The 14,472-nt window shown below is 37.7% G+C and overlaps 1 protein-coding gene across 3 annotated transcripts in view; it reads left to right on the forward strand.

Annotated features, from left to right (window-relative positions):
* LOC131685281 (inositol-trisphosphate 3-kinase B) overlaps positions 1–14,472 on the forward strand; it is a 486,498-nt gene that overhangs the window by 395,976 nt on the left and 76,050 nt on the right. The window lies entirely within an intron of this gene.

Here is a 14,472-nt window from a genome sequence, read left to right on the forward strand (position 1 = left end):
AAAAGAATGTTACACGCGGTCTTTTTAAGGAGACCAACATATCTAAAGTTTAGTTATTCTACTATAAGATATCAATTTTTGAAAAGAGTGATTCAAAACCTAATGAACAACATAACATAATATCAAAGACTGCATATCAAAATAACTGACATTTCTTCCCTTCCACCATACAAGTGAGTAGTGTCAGAAGCTACAACGTCTCTGTTATACGATGGTAGGAAACACAACGTAATAGTAAATATGTGTCCGTGTTTCACTATGGAAAGTACTACCTTTACCCGGAAGAGGTGTTGCTGTTACTGTCTCCCGGTTTTGGAAAAAGTTACCAGTCTTCTTGATATATAGTCTTCGATAATATACAATTTTCTCTTCAACCAAAATAGAGTACAAATTAGTTTTCTGTAATAAAACTGTGCGTCATTGGGAGTTCTACAATAATTCAATATTCAATACCCAAAATTACTCAATACCTAAAATTATTGAATATTCAACACCAAGCAAATGCTAGAATCTATAACATGAAAAATCACTCAGGAAAACAAAATGTTCGGGTTCATGGGGCAAGGGGTTGTTAAAACTGCCAATGTCGCGCTTCAGTAGACAAACTCCAATCGGTGACCACACTGTTGATATCAACTTTGCGTGTGGGCATGTGGATAGTTCTTCATAAAATATTTGCCGCCAGTATTTGCTTACATTAGGCAGAATATCACCATTCAGAGCTTATCTTGTCGAACTTTCAAGATATATATTAAGGCTATACTTTTTTTCTGAGACAGTTCATTCGGAATCCTTAATATAAGAGTACTTAACGGATTATCTGTTATCCGGAAGAAGATCAAATATGGTCCGACTGAGTTTAATGTGCATTATTTTAAAGGGGAAGTCAGAGTTTTCGGTGAAAAATCTTATTTGACATCCATTTTACTATCAGCTGGCTCATATTCAGGAAAGTTATCCCATATCCCGGCGCAAAGTAGATAGTTTAAGAGTACGAGGAAGAAACAGAAAGCACCGGATTGAAATTGAAAGACAAGTGTAAAGCAAATATGTGGTTACCTATCTTCACTTGATGTATGGTGGATGCTACCGATTTTCTTAGCAAATGGCAAAACATTGTGGAAACCTTTAATTTCAAAAGATCAGAAAATCATCCTTGTTTCACTCGATTGTGCAAAAACATGGGTTGGTAATTTTGGTGCATAGCCAGATGTCATTCCCCAACAAACCCTCTACTCAGTAAGCCGTCCATGCACGAACTAGACTAGGAACAATCGGTTTTCCGCGTTACTTCCAGAGAATTGGCTAAAAATTCCGAACTATATATTAATTCTCCTATATTTTCCATGGGTTCATTTTTCCTTCGGTGCACGTTTTACCGATCATCCTAACTCACAAATGAACTTTGTCCTATCGAAGGGAAAGTCCTGCTCATCCAATTTGTGTCAGTGGAATGTTATACAACTTCTATTGCATTCACTTGTCTGTAAAATTGGACAGAATAATTAAAAAGAAAGTCAAAGAAAACGCCAAAATGGCACAACACTTAGACTCTTCTGAGGGCGCCAGAAGATCACGCTATAGTCCTGTGTATAACCCAAAACAGTTGAGCCTGTTCGAATGCAGTTAGCTACTGTCATATCCAAGACCTTATCCAAGTCACTAGAACAATATTTTTTTTTGGAAAATATTCATAAAACCTAGTCGCTAAATCCTCTTCAGTTTCAGTTTTTGGATTTAGAATTAAGATGTTTTGCGATATCTAATGAAGCTATATAAAATGCTTAAAGACGATTTATTGGTGATCGGATAACGCAAGTTTAAGCTATTTCGCAAACTGATGCATAATTTCGTCGGAGCAGACAGTTAGATCTAATACCTCTCTTCTACCAGATCGTGTAAATGTTGAGAGATTTTCCGTATTGAATATATGCAGATATTTCGGAGACTATAAACTGATGAGGGGTTACCTAAATATGTCATCAATTTAAAGGCTCCTAAATTGACTTCTGAGTGCCGACTATGAGTGAAATTCCATTTCTGATACTTTTTTATAAATTTCAAGAAAAATTTTGAAATACAAGATATTTAAATTTCAATAGACTTTAATAGTGACTAGGGTGGTTTTTATTTAACAAATATCTAAAAAATTGTCTTTTAATGGATCGAGATAGACCTCTGCAGTCTTTCAAAGAATTGAATCAATCAAATTTCAAAAAAAATTATCGAAGAAACTGAAGTTCTATCTCTTGTACTTTTCATTTTACAAGACATTGACCAAAAAAGTATGGTATTCCTTAAAAACGGTTTTATCTATTTAACTGTTGCAGTTTTGTTAAGTTACCTTTAAAAATATCTTTAGATAGTTTGAAGAAAAACAGTCTGTCTCGAAATACTTAATCTGTCATTTGAAAGTTATAAACACTTTTTACAATGAATAGAATATTTCTCCATTAATTGTTTTACGATATAAACCGACAGCATAAGTGATTAAGTGACTTTACGTTTTTCCGGACATGCCGCAGACTCAGGTGATTCGCATTTAATGCCAAAATATTCTGACTCCAGCGTGTAGAAGACAACAAGTTAAATCGCCGGGAAACTGTAAGCTTGCTCATATGACCCTATTCCACGCTTGTCTAAATTTGTCTAAAATGTGTTGTCCTACAAGTTGCTTCAAGATAGTGATGTTCTATTCTTCTCGTACCGTTAGGAAGTTCAATTTTAACTCTTGCCAAATATCGGACCTCCCTAGCTGCAATTTAAACCAAAAGAAGGGTCTTGCAAAGTACAATAACTTTCCCAAACATATAAGGTTAGGTTATTTAATTTTAGTAAAAAGTTAAATTTTCTGCTGCATCCACATTCTGGAAAACTGTGTGAAGGGATCATAGTTTGAATAAATGAGACAGGCAGAATTGCACTACTAGGTGGATTAAACCAGATTTTTTAAGTACAGTAAATCATGGAAAAGTGAGCTTGATGCAATGAGATTCCTCTTTAATCCACCTAAGGTTTAACATTAAATGTTCGCTATTATTTGGAATGAGCGAACAAATAATGATTTGTTTAGCCGTTGCACAGTGGGAAAAAAAGTATCAAAAACGCGACTTTACTCAATAGCTTGATAGAAGGCTAAGTGTTGTAATCAAAGATGAATACTTCTTATGTAAAAATGTCTGGGGAGTCGATTGCAAGTTTTTAAAATGACCGTAAAGTACGCTATCATGTCCGTTTTGCCCCAATTCTCCTTTTCGTTTGAGTTTCTTTTCAAAACTGAATATATAACTCGAAAGAAAGTTGGAAACAGCTTACAAAAATTGATATTTCTTATGTGCAAAAGTTCAAAAAATTGATTGAAGACATTTGGAATCATCTCACCAAACGTGTACACCCATTTTACCCCAATTCTCCGCAAAACTAAAGTTTGAGGTTAATCCTGGCTTTATATTTCGATAAAAGGCTATATACAGCTGATCAAAAGTGCCGGTTATCGTTATCGTTTGAATATAGTTAGACTGGTCGCCCGAAACGTGTGTACCCGTTTTACCCCAATTCTTCCCATAACTCAAGTATAAAGTCAAACCAGGCGCTACATTTCAGAAAGAGGCTGAATGCGGTTGATCAAAAGTAGTATTTCTTATGCAAAAAATTCTGGGAAATCGATTGAAGATAGTAAGAATGGCCGCACGAAACATGTGTACCCGTTTTACCCCAAATCTTCCCATATCTCAAGTGGAAAGTTAAACCTGACTGTGCTTCTCGAAAAGAGGCTGAAGGTGGCTGATGAAAAATAGTAATCCTTATATAGAAAAATCCGGGGAATCGGTTGAAGATAGTTGGAATGGCCGCACGAAACGTTTGTATCCGTTTTACCCCAATTATTTACATAATACAAGCGTGGTGATACACCTTACTCAATATTTCAGAAAGAAGCAGAAAGCGGTTGATCAAAACTAATTTTTTTATGCCAAATAATCCAGGAAATCGATTGAAGGTAGTTCGAATGACCGGACAAAACACGTGTATCCGTTTTACCCCAACTTCTTCCCATAGCTCAAGTGTGAGGTTAAACCTGGCTGTACTTCTCGGAAAGAGGCTGAATGCGGCTGATGAAAAGTAGTAATTCTCATGTAGAAAAATCCGGAGAATCAGTTGAAGATAGTTGGAATGACCGCACGAAACATTTGTATCTGTTTTACCCACATTTATTCACATAATGTATGTTTGAAGTAATGTCTTACTCGTTATTTCCGAAACAGGCTGAAACCGGCTGATTAAAAGTAACTTTTTTATGTTAAATAGTCCAGGGAATTGATTGAAGATAGTTCGAATGACCGGACAAAATATGTGTACTCGTTTTACCCCAAATTTCTCCCATAGCTCACATATCAAGTTAAACCTGGCTGTACCTCTCGGGAAGAGGTTGAATGCGGTTGATGAAAAGTAGTTATTCTTAGGTACAAAATTCCGGGCAATCGATTGGATATGGATTGGTATGACCGCACGAAACGTGTGTAATGTATGTGTGAAGTTATACCTTACTCGTCCTTTCAAAAACAGGCTCAACGCGAATTTTTAGTACATAGAATTAGTATTTTTTATCAGTTGCAGTCAGCCTCTTTCGAAGAAGTAAGCCAGGTTTAATTTCATATTTGAGTTATCAGAGGAACTTAGGGTAAAACGGGTACATATGTTTCGTGCGGATATTCTAGCTACCTTCAATTGATTCTTTGAAGTATTTAACATAAAAAAATTACTTTTTATCAACCGCTTTCAGCCTCTTTCTGAAATGTTGGGTAAGTATAATTTCACACAAGTGTAAGGGACAGAATTGGAGTAAAACGGGTCAACACGTTTCGTGCGGTTATTCCAAGTATTTTCAATCGATTCCCTGAACTGATTTACACAAGAGAAACTACTTTGGTGAGCCGCTTACAGCCTCTTGCTGAAATAATGAGTAAGATATAACTTCACACATACATTATGTGAAGAATTGGGGTAAAACGGGTATACACGTTTCGTACAGTCATTCTAACTATTTTCATTCGATTTCCCGGAAGTTCTTCAATAGGAATTGCTACGTTTCATCAGCCGCATTCAGCTTCATTCGGAGAAGCAGAGCTAGGTTTAACCTCACACTTGAGCTATGGGAAGAATTGGAGTAAAACGGATATACACGTTTCGTGCGGTCATTCTAACTATCTCGACTCGATTGCCCGGAATTTTGTACATGAGAATTACTATTTTTCATCAAGTTTTGATCAACCGCTTTCTGCTTCTTTCTGAAATATTCAGTAAGGTGTATCACCACGCTTGTATTATGTAAATAATTCGGGTAAAACGGATACAAACGTTTCGTGCGGCCATTCTAACTATCTTCAACCGATTTCCCAGAATTTTTTGCATAAGAAATACTACTTTTGATCAACCGCATTCAGCCTCTTTCGGAAATGTAGAGCCAAGTTTAATATTATACTTGAGTTATAAAAGGAATTGAGGCAAAATGGGTACATACGTTTCGGGCGATCAGTCTAACTATAATCAAACGATAACCTGGATTTTTATACATAAGTATCTTCACTTTTGATCAGCCGCATATAGCCTTTTACCGAAATATAAAGCCAGGATTAACTTCTAACTTTAGTTTTGCGGAGAATTGGGGTAAAATGGGTATATACGTTTCGTGAGATGATTCTAAATATCTTCAACCGATTTTATGGACTTTTTTACATAAGAAATATCAATTTTTGTCAATTTTTTCCAGCTTTCTTCCGAGTTATATATTCAGTTTTGAAAATAAACTCAAACGAAAGGGAGAATTGGGGCAAAACGGGCATGATAGCGTACCGTGCGGTCATTGTAAATACTAGCAATCAATTTTTCAGCCCTTTTTACATAAGAAAAACCTTACCTGGTAAACGACATCCAGCCTTTTCAAAAAATGTCGCGTTTTGGGTCCATTTTTTCCCACTGTGCGTTGTAGCTTTTTCAATCAGTACATTTAGGACAAGCGATTTAGTTCAAAAATTACGGCAATTTTAAAAACAATTTTTTTGCTTGAAGTAATGACTGAGATAGCCGTTGATTTGATTGCTCATTTGGCCGACCAGAGACAACGGCGTTGATTATGCGCTTTAAGAACGTATTGTTTTGTCTGAGTGGAATAATTTCTTCGTATTATATATCATTTGGACGTAATATTTATAATTTACGGTAAATGAAAAAATCATCATATTTATCAATTAATATTTATTTCTCATTTTTTAAACCCATTTTGAATGATATGTATGGTGTGCAAAATACTTGTATTATGTACTATAGGGATTATCATGCCCATCATCATTAGAGATGGTCATGTTACATTTTCTTTAAACTAGAACCCCCGGAATTTTAGGACTGGAAAACTCCAAAACACAAAACCGGGTATTTGAAGAATTGTAAAACATTATCATGTATTCATTAGAAGATCTTCAACATTGTTTTTTTTATTTTTTTATTCATTTATTTTTGACTCTTTATATATTTACATGATGTGAAAACAAAAACAATAACTATTAATGCTTGTTCGTCAGATATTGTGCGCGATTACCTTTTTACGTTGCATCAAAACATTTGTTTCTTTACTAACTGCTTCTTGGGATACGTTCATTTCTCTCTCACTCGCTATTGTACACAACCATGTCATCACGGTTGATGTTCCCGATCAGTTATTCTCTCTTGCTTCTTGCCTTCACGGAACACGAGTGTATTTCTTCCGACCCTGCCACTTCTAGTTTTCCGATCTGTTTACTTCACATCCTTGCTCTCACTTAAGTACTATGGCTCTAATTTTCATAACTTTTCGTATCTCTAGCTAATTGAATGTCGTTAAAATGTAAAAAAGAAAATGCGACTAACATAGTCGAATTAAAAAATGGAAAAAATGCAAAAAAATATTCATGAAGTTAAGTGCATCCTTCACAGTGCTAGAAGCTGCTCCATTTTTGTCTTCCAATACTCATTACAATTTTCCTAGAATATTTACAATATAGCAATTGTGTGGAAAACTTTATCGGAGACAGTCTAAATTGATAGGTTTTAACAATTTTCAATAATACTTCAAAATAGCAAAGAGATTTGAAAATTTAATTTTTCATCGTCAACTGCTCCATCGTAATCTAATCAGACTAATTGCAACTTCAGTTCTAGAGCTAATACTTGTAACTGCTAATGCTCAAATGAAAGATAATAGTCACATTTATTAGCCTTACTTGTTTTTGTGAGCTAATATGGCATAAACCAAAAATTATAGCTGTTTAAAAACGTTGTTGCTTATAAACAACCTAAGCATGTACGGTTTTTGTTTTAGTTTTTTCGGATTCTCCTCGTCAGTAACTAGCACCAACTGGGTGTCTAGTTAGACGATGTATCTAAGCTAGTACCCAAATTAGCACTAGTTAGACACTAAAATCCAAAAAGTCACACGTCTTGCGTGAACACTAAACAACTGGCTTATACCGAGTGATGTCTCGATAGTAAGCACATAAGTTCTGTTTGCCGACGAAGAATATGAACCGAAACTGTCTTATGGTTTGAAGACCAAAACGCCTGAAATTATGCAAATTCCCAAATGGGAAAATTTTGGACGATACCAAATTTTTTGTGCATAAGGACACATACCTTACATCAAGTACGGTTTTTGTTTTAGTGTTTCGGATTCTCCTCGTCAGTAACTAGCACCAACTGGGTGTCTAGAAATATCTGTGCTTACTATCGAGACATCACTCGGTATAAGCCAGACGTTTAGTGTTCACGCAGGACGTGTGACTTTTTGAATTTTAGTGTCTAACTAGTGCTAATTTGGGTACTAGCTTAGATACATCGTCTAACTAGACACCCAGTTGGTGCTAGTTACTGACGAGGAGAATCCGAAACACTAAAACAAAAACCGTACTTGATGTAAGGCATGTTTCCTTATGCACAAAAAATTTGGTATCGTCCAAAATTTTCCCATTTGGGAATTTGCATAATTTCAGGCGTTTGAGTCTTCAAACCATAAGACAGTTTCGTTTCATATTCTTCGTCGGCAAACAGAACTTCTGTGCTTACTATCGAGACATCACTCGGTATAAGCTAGTTTTTTTTATTCAAATCGTTTATTTGATGAGGCTCGTTGCGTTAGCTTAAAGGTGCCAATTTTGTTTTGTTTTACATTTTAAATTGCTTAAAACTAGGGAACTACATATTGATTTTTTTAACGTAAAACTAATGCGATTTTATAGCTATCTTATATATCTACACAAGGGGATAATATTATTTTCGTAAGATTAGGGGGGTCATTTAGTTTTTGTGGTTATATGGTTTGACATTTTTATCAGTGAGATTATTAGAGCAAATAATGTTTAACTAAGGGGGACAATTTTGAAGTAGAATACTTCTAACGTTTCAATATGGGGTCCCGTTTCAAAAATTTCAGTTGAGAAATTTTCCCAGATTTGAAATGCGAATATCTTCCGTTCTACTGGACGAAATCGCAATATTTTTGCACTATCTGATCGGAAATTTGTGCACGTATTTTGTATTAAATTTCGGAATTACTGCGACTACTATAAATAAACCAAAACAAGGATTTTCAGAAAACAGCGAGGAAAATGCGCAATTTGCCAGCATATCCCACGCAGAGCCGTCAAAAAGGAGCATGTAAGCGTTTCATTACATACGGGAATGTTATATATACAGGTCACGCGAGCTTGTTTTGTATCAGTGGGTGCTCGCTTACCACACGAGCAACATGCTCGTCCGGACGGTACAATGAGCGGTATCATGTTTGCGTTCCCGTACCAAGCGTCATCGCAAGGTTCTTCGTGATAAAATGCAGGGAATCACCAAATCCGCCATTCGGCGTCTGGCTCGTCGTGGTGGTGTAAAATGCATCTTCGATTTAATCTACGAATGATGATGGTGTGCAAGAAAATGTCATCCGAGATGCCGTGACCTACACTGAACACGTCAAGCGCAAAACCGCAATGAATGTCGTCTATACTCTGAAGCGGCAGGGACGCACTTTGTATGGATTTGGAAGTTGAAAAGGTAGAACTCACTTGTATCATTATAAAAAAGGCCCTTTTCAGGGCCACCAAAATCATTTCAAAGAATAAGTTTGCATTTTCTGTTTCATGGACTGTTTCTCCCTGGAGAGCAATTTTGTGTTAAACCCTAAATTATGATTTATTTCAGTACGCAAATTGCAAATATGGTCAGAAACAAACTGGAGTGAAGTGGAAAACATTTTTACTAGGCGTATTCAAAAAAGGTTTCAATTCTCAAACATTTTACCAAGGTGCCGTATTACATTACTCTCTTTACCCTGAGTGTTCGATAATCTCCGTAGTGGAAACACAATTTCAATTTTGTTCTTTATCAAAAATATGTGGTCGGCCAACAAAGGTGTGGAGCTACGAAGAACACATATTGAGGACAACACAAAAAAGGACGAGCTTACATTGTGCTGTAGTCAGGCACGGCTCACAGAAAGGAGGCTTGCTATTCCGCGAATTGACAGTTTTCGGTGACGTCAGAGAAATCGTTGAGATAAACAAACGGATTTCTCGAAAGTTGTTAATTGACAATATTTGAGCTCTTACGGTGGAAAAAATAGTGTGCAATGGATTTTTGACGTAAATTACGCCATAATTACACTAGACACAGTGGATAATCAGTGCATCTATGTGATTATTAGCGTAAATCGGGAATTTGGATGCATGCCATAGAAAACATATCCCACCGTAATTTTCTGATCATAGCAAAGGTTTTGGACATTCGCATAGCTTCCTTTTGATTTACCAGGTACCGATCATTCGTTAGCAGCAAACAATATATGAATTTCGTGTAGTTGTTTTGGCCGACGATTTCTATGACGTGCTCTCGTCAAATGTTTACACTCTAATGAGCTAGCCTAGTATATGTGTAGTCAGGTATAAAAACTCAGCATGCTGTTACTCACGCTCAGTTCGTTTCCAGCATCAGCATACAGCAGTTCGTTTGCAGCATCGCCCGCAAAATTCAAACCGCCGTCCGTTTGCTGCTGTCAGAAGAGTTGGCCAAGCACGCCGTCTTCGATGAAACCAAAACTGTTACCATATACACCAGCACCAAGTAAATTTCGAACACTGCCCAAACAAAAGGCCCTTTTCAAGGCCATCAATTTATCGACAAAGAATGAAATTGAAGTTTTGTTATTACGAGCATCAGCTTGTCAAGAGCGTTGGTTGGTAAGTGAGCCACTTGTGAACAATACCGTCGCTTTCACGAGAATGGCACAAAATCAAAAGTTATTTGTGATTTATAGACAGTTTAGTGTAATGATTCAATTTACACAAATCGAACGTTTTCTATCGTTTCGATATAGGTGCTCAGTTTCGGCCAGAATGTTGCCTGTTTTTCTAAAAGTGAAAATCTGCTATTGTACTGAATGAAAATCTTCGATTTTTGCGCTGATTGGAAATAGTTGTGACTAGTTGTGTAGAATGTTCAATTACTGATAATAACAGATTTTGTGAAAGCAGTGGTTGGTCCATACAATTCGATTCAGAGCGAGCCAGACTAGTTTTCGTTGGAAGGTCCATCTCTGACAATAGAAATAAACTATTTTATTTTGAATTCAACTACAACTTCCTTGAAAACGCACAGCTAAAAAACTTTTGGGAAAAACGCGCAAACCTAAATTTTCCACTATAATAAAAACTAGTTCCCCCGCCGCACAGCATCATCAAGATTGATAGTTATTCAAGCCGGGTGGAAAGGGGGAGGGAGGTTGTAAGGCAATGGAAAATTTCATTTATAATAATAATACTTTATAATTGGCTGGTCCTGAAAAGAACTTGTTGGTTTGTGGTTTATTTTGGGTCACAATTTAGGCCCGCTTGATTTCTGATAGCTGTGAATTTTTCGCAGGGCGACTGTTTCTGTTCGGTAGCGATGAGGCTTCTTAACGCCAACCGTGACTGCCAACCAGCCCCCTGTCAAGGACGACGTCTCTGTACAGCCAGCATCACTGCCATGAAAGGCAAAACATTGATTTTGAACCGAATGATTAGAAGCTGTATTTAGTTACAAAATGTCAATTAAATTAAATTATTAAATCATCCCACAAGATGCAAAACGTCGTGTGGAATGCTTGAATATCGAGCATAGTGCCGAACATAATTCTTTGTTTGGGGCTTTATAGCTATAACACCCCATATATGTCGGTCGCTGTCAAACTCCATATGATGGTATAGGGTTGCCAGGGGGCTGTTGCCAACTGCTTGAGGGGAGCCTTTCCTCCGGTGGACTTACGAGCGGTTTGTTTGGTACAGGCCATGTAGCGAAAAATGCTGATCTGCCACTTATCTGTTGCTGGTAGTAGGACGACGGTCAAACGCTCGTTTGCGTGTCTTCATTCATAAAAGTTCAACAATATTTTCAAAGAATGTTGCAAATTGTCAACTTGATAATTCCAAAAATACTCCAAATAAACTATGAATGTGCTAAAGTCGACAAAGTCGCATAGAAATTGCTTATTCCAGAGCAGAATTTACCGGTCTAAAGTGTATTCTACTTCACTCCGGTTATGTCTCTGACATTACCCACCCATCTTTTTTACGGCTATCTTAAAAGTAGGAATAACATGATTGAATTTTGTAAAGATTCGTAATTAGAGTTATTTTTTGTGGGTATAAGAGTTGGGCATTTTCAACGAGATTATATAATATAATAGTTAAAACTGGAAGAGACAGGAAGAGCTAAATGCTTCGTAAAGATATTTGGGGGGGGGGGGGGGGGGGGGGGTAGGGGTGTTACTTCTGGGTATAAGAGTCAGGGGAGGGAGGGTAGACAAAGATGGCAGGGAGAGAAAATTATTTCAGTTTCAGGCATCGGGAGATCAACGGATGGATTACAAACTTGGGTGGCCTTCATCAGGAGGAATCATGTACTGGGGCGCCGCACAGTGGCGGGTCTTGAAACAAAAGTCGGACAAAACCTCAAATGTTACCTAATTTGGCTTAAAAACAAAATTTAAGCTAATTTTGAGGTGCTGAGCTCATTTTTGATGTCAAAAGTCATAAAATATTAAATGCATTTTTCCATACAGTGTCATTGAACCTTTCTTATAACTATGATCCCGTTTTCATGATAGATTTTCCGTTACTGTTCACTAATGTCAGCAATATCATAATAAATGAAGAGCGCTACTTTAAATCCATTGTATAACGTGTTGGTTTAGTGTAGATTGTCTAACTATTTTACACAAAACACCATGCGCCTCCATATCAGCAACAAAGCTTCAAAATCTCCTTAAAACTTTTTGCGCACCTAGGCGCAGAACGAGACCATGATATTCGAAAAGTAGAGGTTATTTCCCATAGAATGTATACTATGTGACCGTTCCTAAATGATTCCGAAATTTGTACAGAATACATTAATAAAAAAAGTATTTTTGATCTGACCACCTCAAACATATTTAAACTAAAAAGACATAGTTCCAATGAATTTACCAAACGTATTTTATTCACTAACCAAGTTTTTTCGTTTCTCTACACAATGAAACTAGTTGTGCAAAAATCGGACGAAAATCAAAAGAGCAACATGCATTTGAAGTGAACAGAGCAATGGTGGTTTCGGAAATGAAAATCATTAAAAAGTCCGGACTTTGCTACGTTTAAACTCATGTTAAAAATTTTGTTCTTATCCAACGATCATAAAATTTTGAATATATATCATTCAATACATGAGGAAATTAGAAAAAATATAAAATATTAATATTTCAAAAATAAATTTTTGAGGTTTTGGCCAGCCTCCAGCCACTGTGCGCCGGGTGGTCCTCCTCAAGATGGCAGGTGTTTTTCCAGACGATTTCGTAGTACGGTTCAGATGTGGATCGGCTACATTTCGAGTTAAGCGTGTTATGTTCGTACTGTAGGTCCCGTGTTTGTTGGCTCATTCGATACAGATGCTTTGATACAGGTGGAAGAGGGTTCTGAGAATGATAAGGAAAATGAGAAGGGGCAGTTAGACTTGTATATTGATGGTTTTCACAAAGGTGTATATAAGGGACATATAGAGGACATCGCGGCTTGCCAGCACATCTCGAACCGGGACGTTGGTTGGTCTTCCTCGGGCCCGCAGGGTATCCATTATCCGAGACCTGGCGGAACTGTACTCAGTGCACGCCCAGACAATGTGCTCGATGTCGTGATAGCCGTCGCCACAAGCGCAGATACCACTATCCACGAGCCCAATACGCCGGAGATGTGCATCAAGCGTGTAATGGTTTGCCATGAATGAAGTCACGACCCACGTCCATCCCCTTGAACCAAGGTTTCGTCGATACCTTAGGGATTATCGAATGTAGCCACCTTCCCAGCTCCCCACTGCTCCACAAAGTTTGCCAACTTTCGAGGGTTCTCTGATGAGTAATACTGAAAAATTCGCTGAAGCAAATTGGTCTTTCGTAAACGTCACCTTCTAAGGCACCCACCTTAGCTAAGGAGTCTGCCTTCTCATTGCCCGGAATGGAGCAATGAGAAGGGACCCATACCAAGGTAATCTGGAAAGAGTTGTCAGATAAAGCACTCAGTAGCTCCCGTATTTTCCCCAAAAAATACGAGGAGTGCTTTGCATGTTTCATCGAGCGAATTGCGTCAATGGAACTGAGGCTATCCGAAACGATGAAGTAATGGCCTGCGGGTAATGTTTCAATGACTCCAAGGGTATACTGAATGGCAGCTAGTTCTGCGGCGTAAACTGAAGCAGGGTCACTGAGTTTGATCTGTCAGTGTAAAACATCTTAGAACAGTCGGAACTTCTCGGAATTTATTATAAAACAATATTTGGGACCACTTGCGGGTGTATGTGGTCCGGAAAGGATGTGTCGAAGAAAACAGTAGATGCAGAAGTATTTATGAAATGTACACGGTTGGGATTGTAAGAAGAAGGGTTAATTTTTTGCTCCATATAGTCAAAGTACAGGGACATGAAACGGGTCTGAGAATTAAGCTCAACGAGCCTTTCGAAATTTTCAATCACCACCGGGTTCAAGATATCGCATCGAATGAGCAATCGATATGAGAGTTCCCAAAATCGATTTTTCAACGGGAGAACGCCCGACAGGACTTCGAGACTCATCCTATGGGTCGACTGCATGCACCCTAAGGCGATACGCAAACAACGATACTGAATTCTTTCGATTTTGATGAAATGTATGTTCGCGGCGGAGCGAAAGCAAAAGCATCCGTATTTCATTACCGACAGTATCGTTGTTTGATACAACCTAATAGGTCTCCTGGGTGGGTACCCCACCATGTTCCGGTTATTGTACGAAGCAAGTTGATCCTTTGCTGGCATTTCTGTTTCAGATACCGAACATGGCATCCCCAAGTACCTTTCGAGTCGACCCAGACCCCTATATATTTTACTGTGAAGACCTGAGCGATAGTTTGACTTATTAAT

This window comes from Topomyia yanbarensis, chromosome 2, assembly GCF_030247195.1.
Source record: "Topomyia yanbarensis strain Yona2022 chromosome 2, ASM3024719v1, whole genome shotgun sequence".
In the NCBI taxonomy this organism is placed as follows: domain Eukaryota; kingdom Metazoa; phylum Arthropoda; class Insecta; order Diptera; family Culicidae; genus Topomyia; species Topomyia yanbarensis.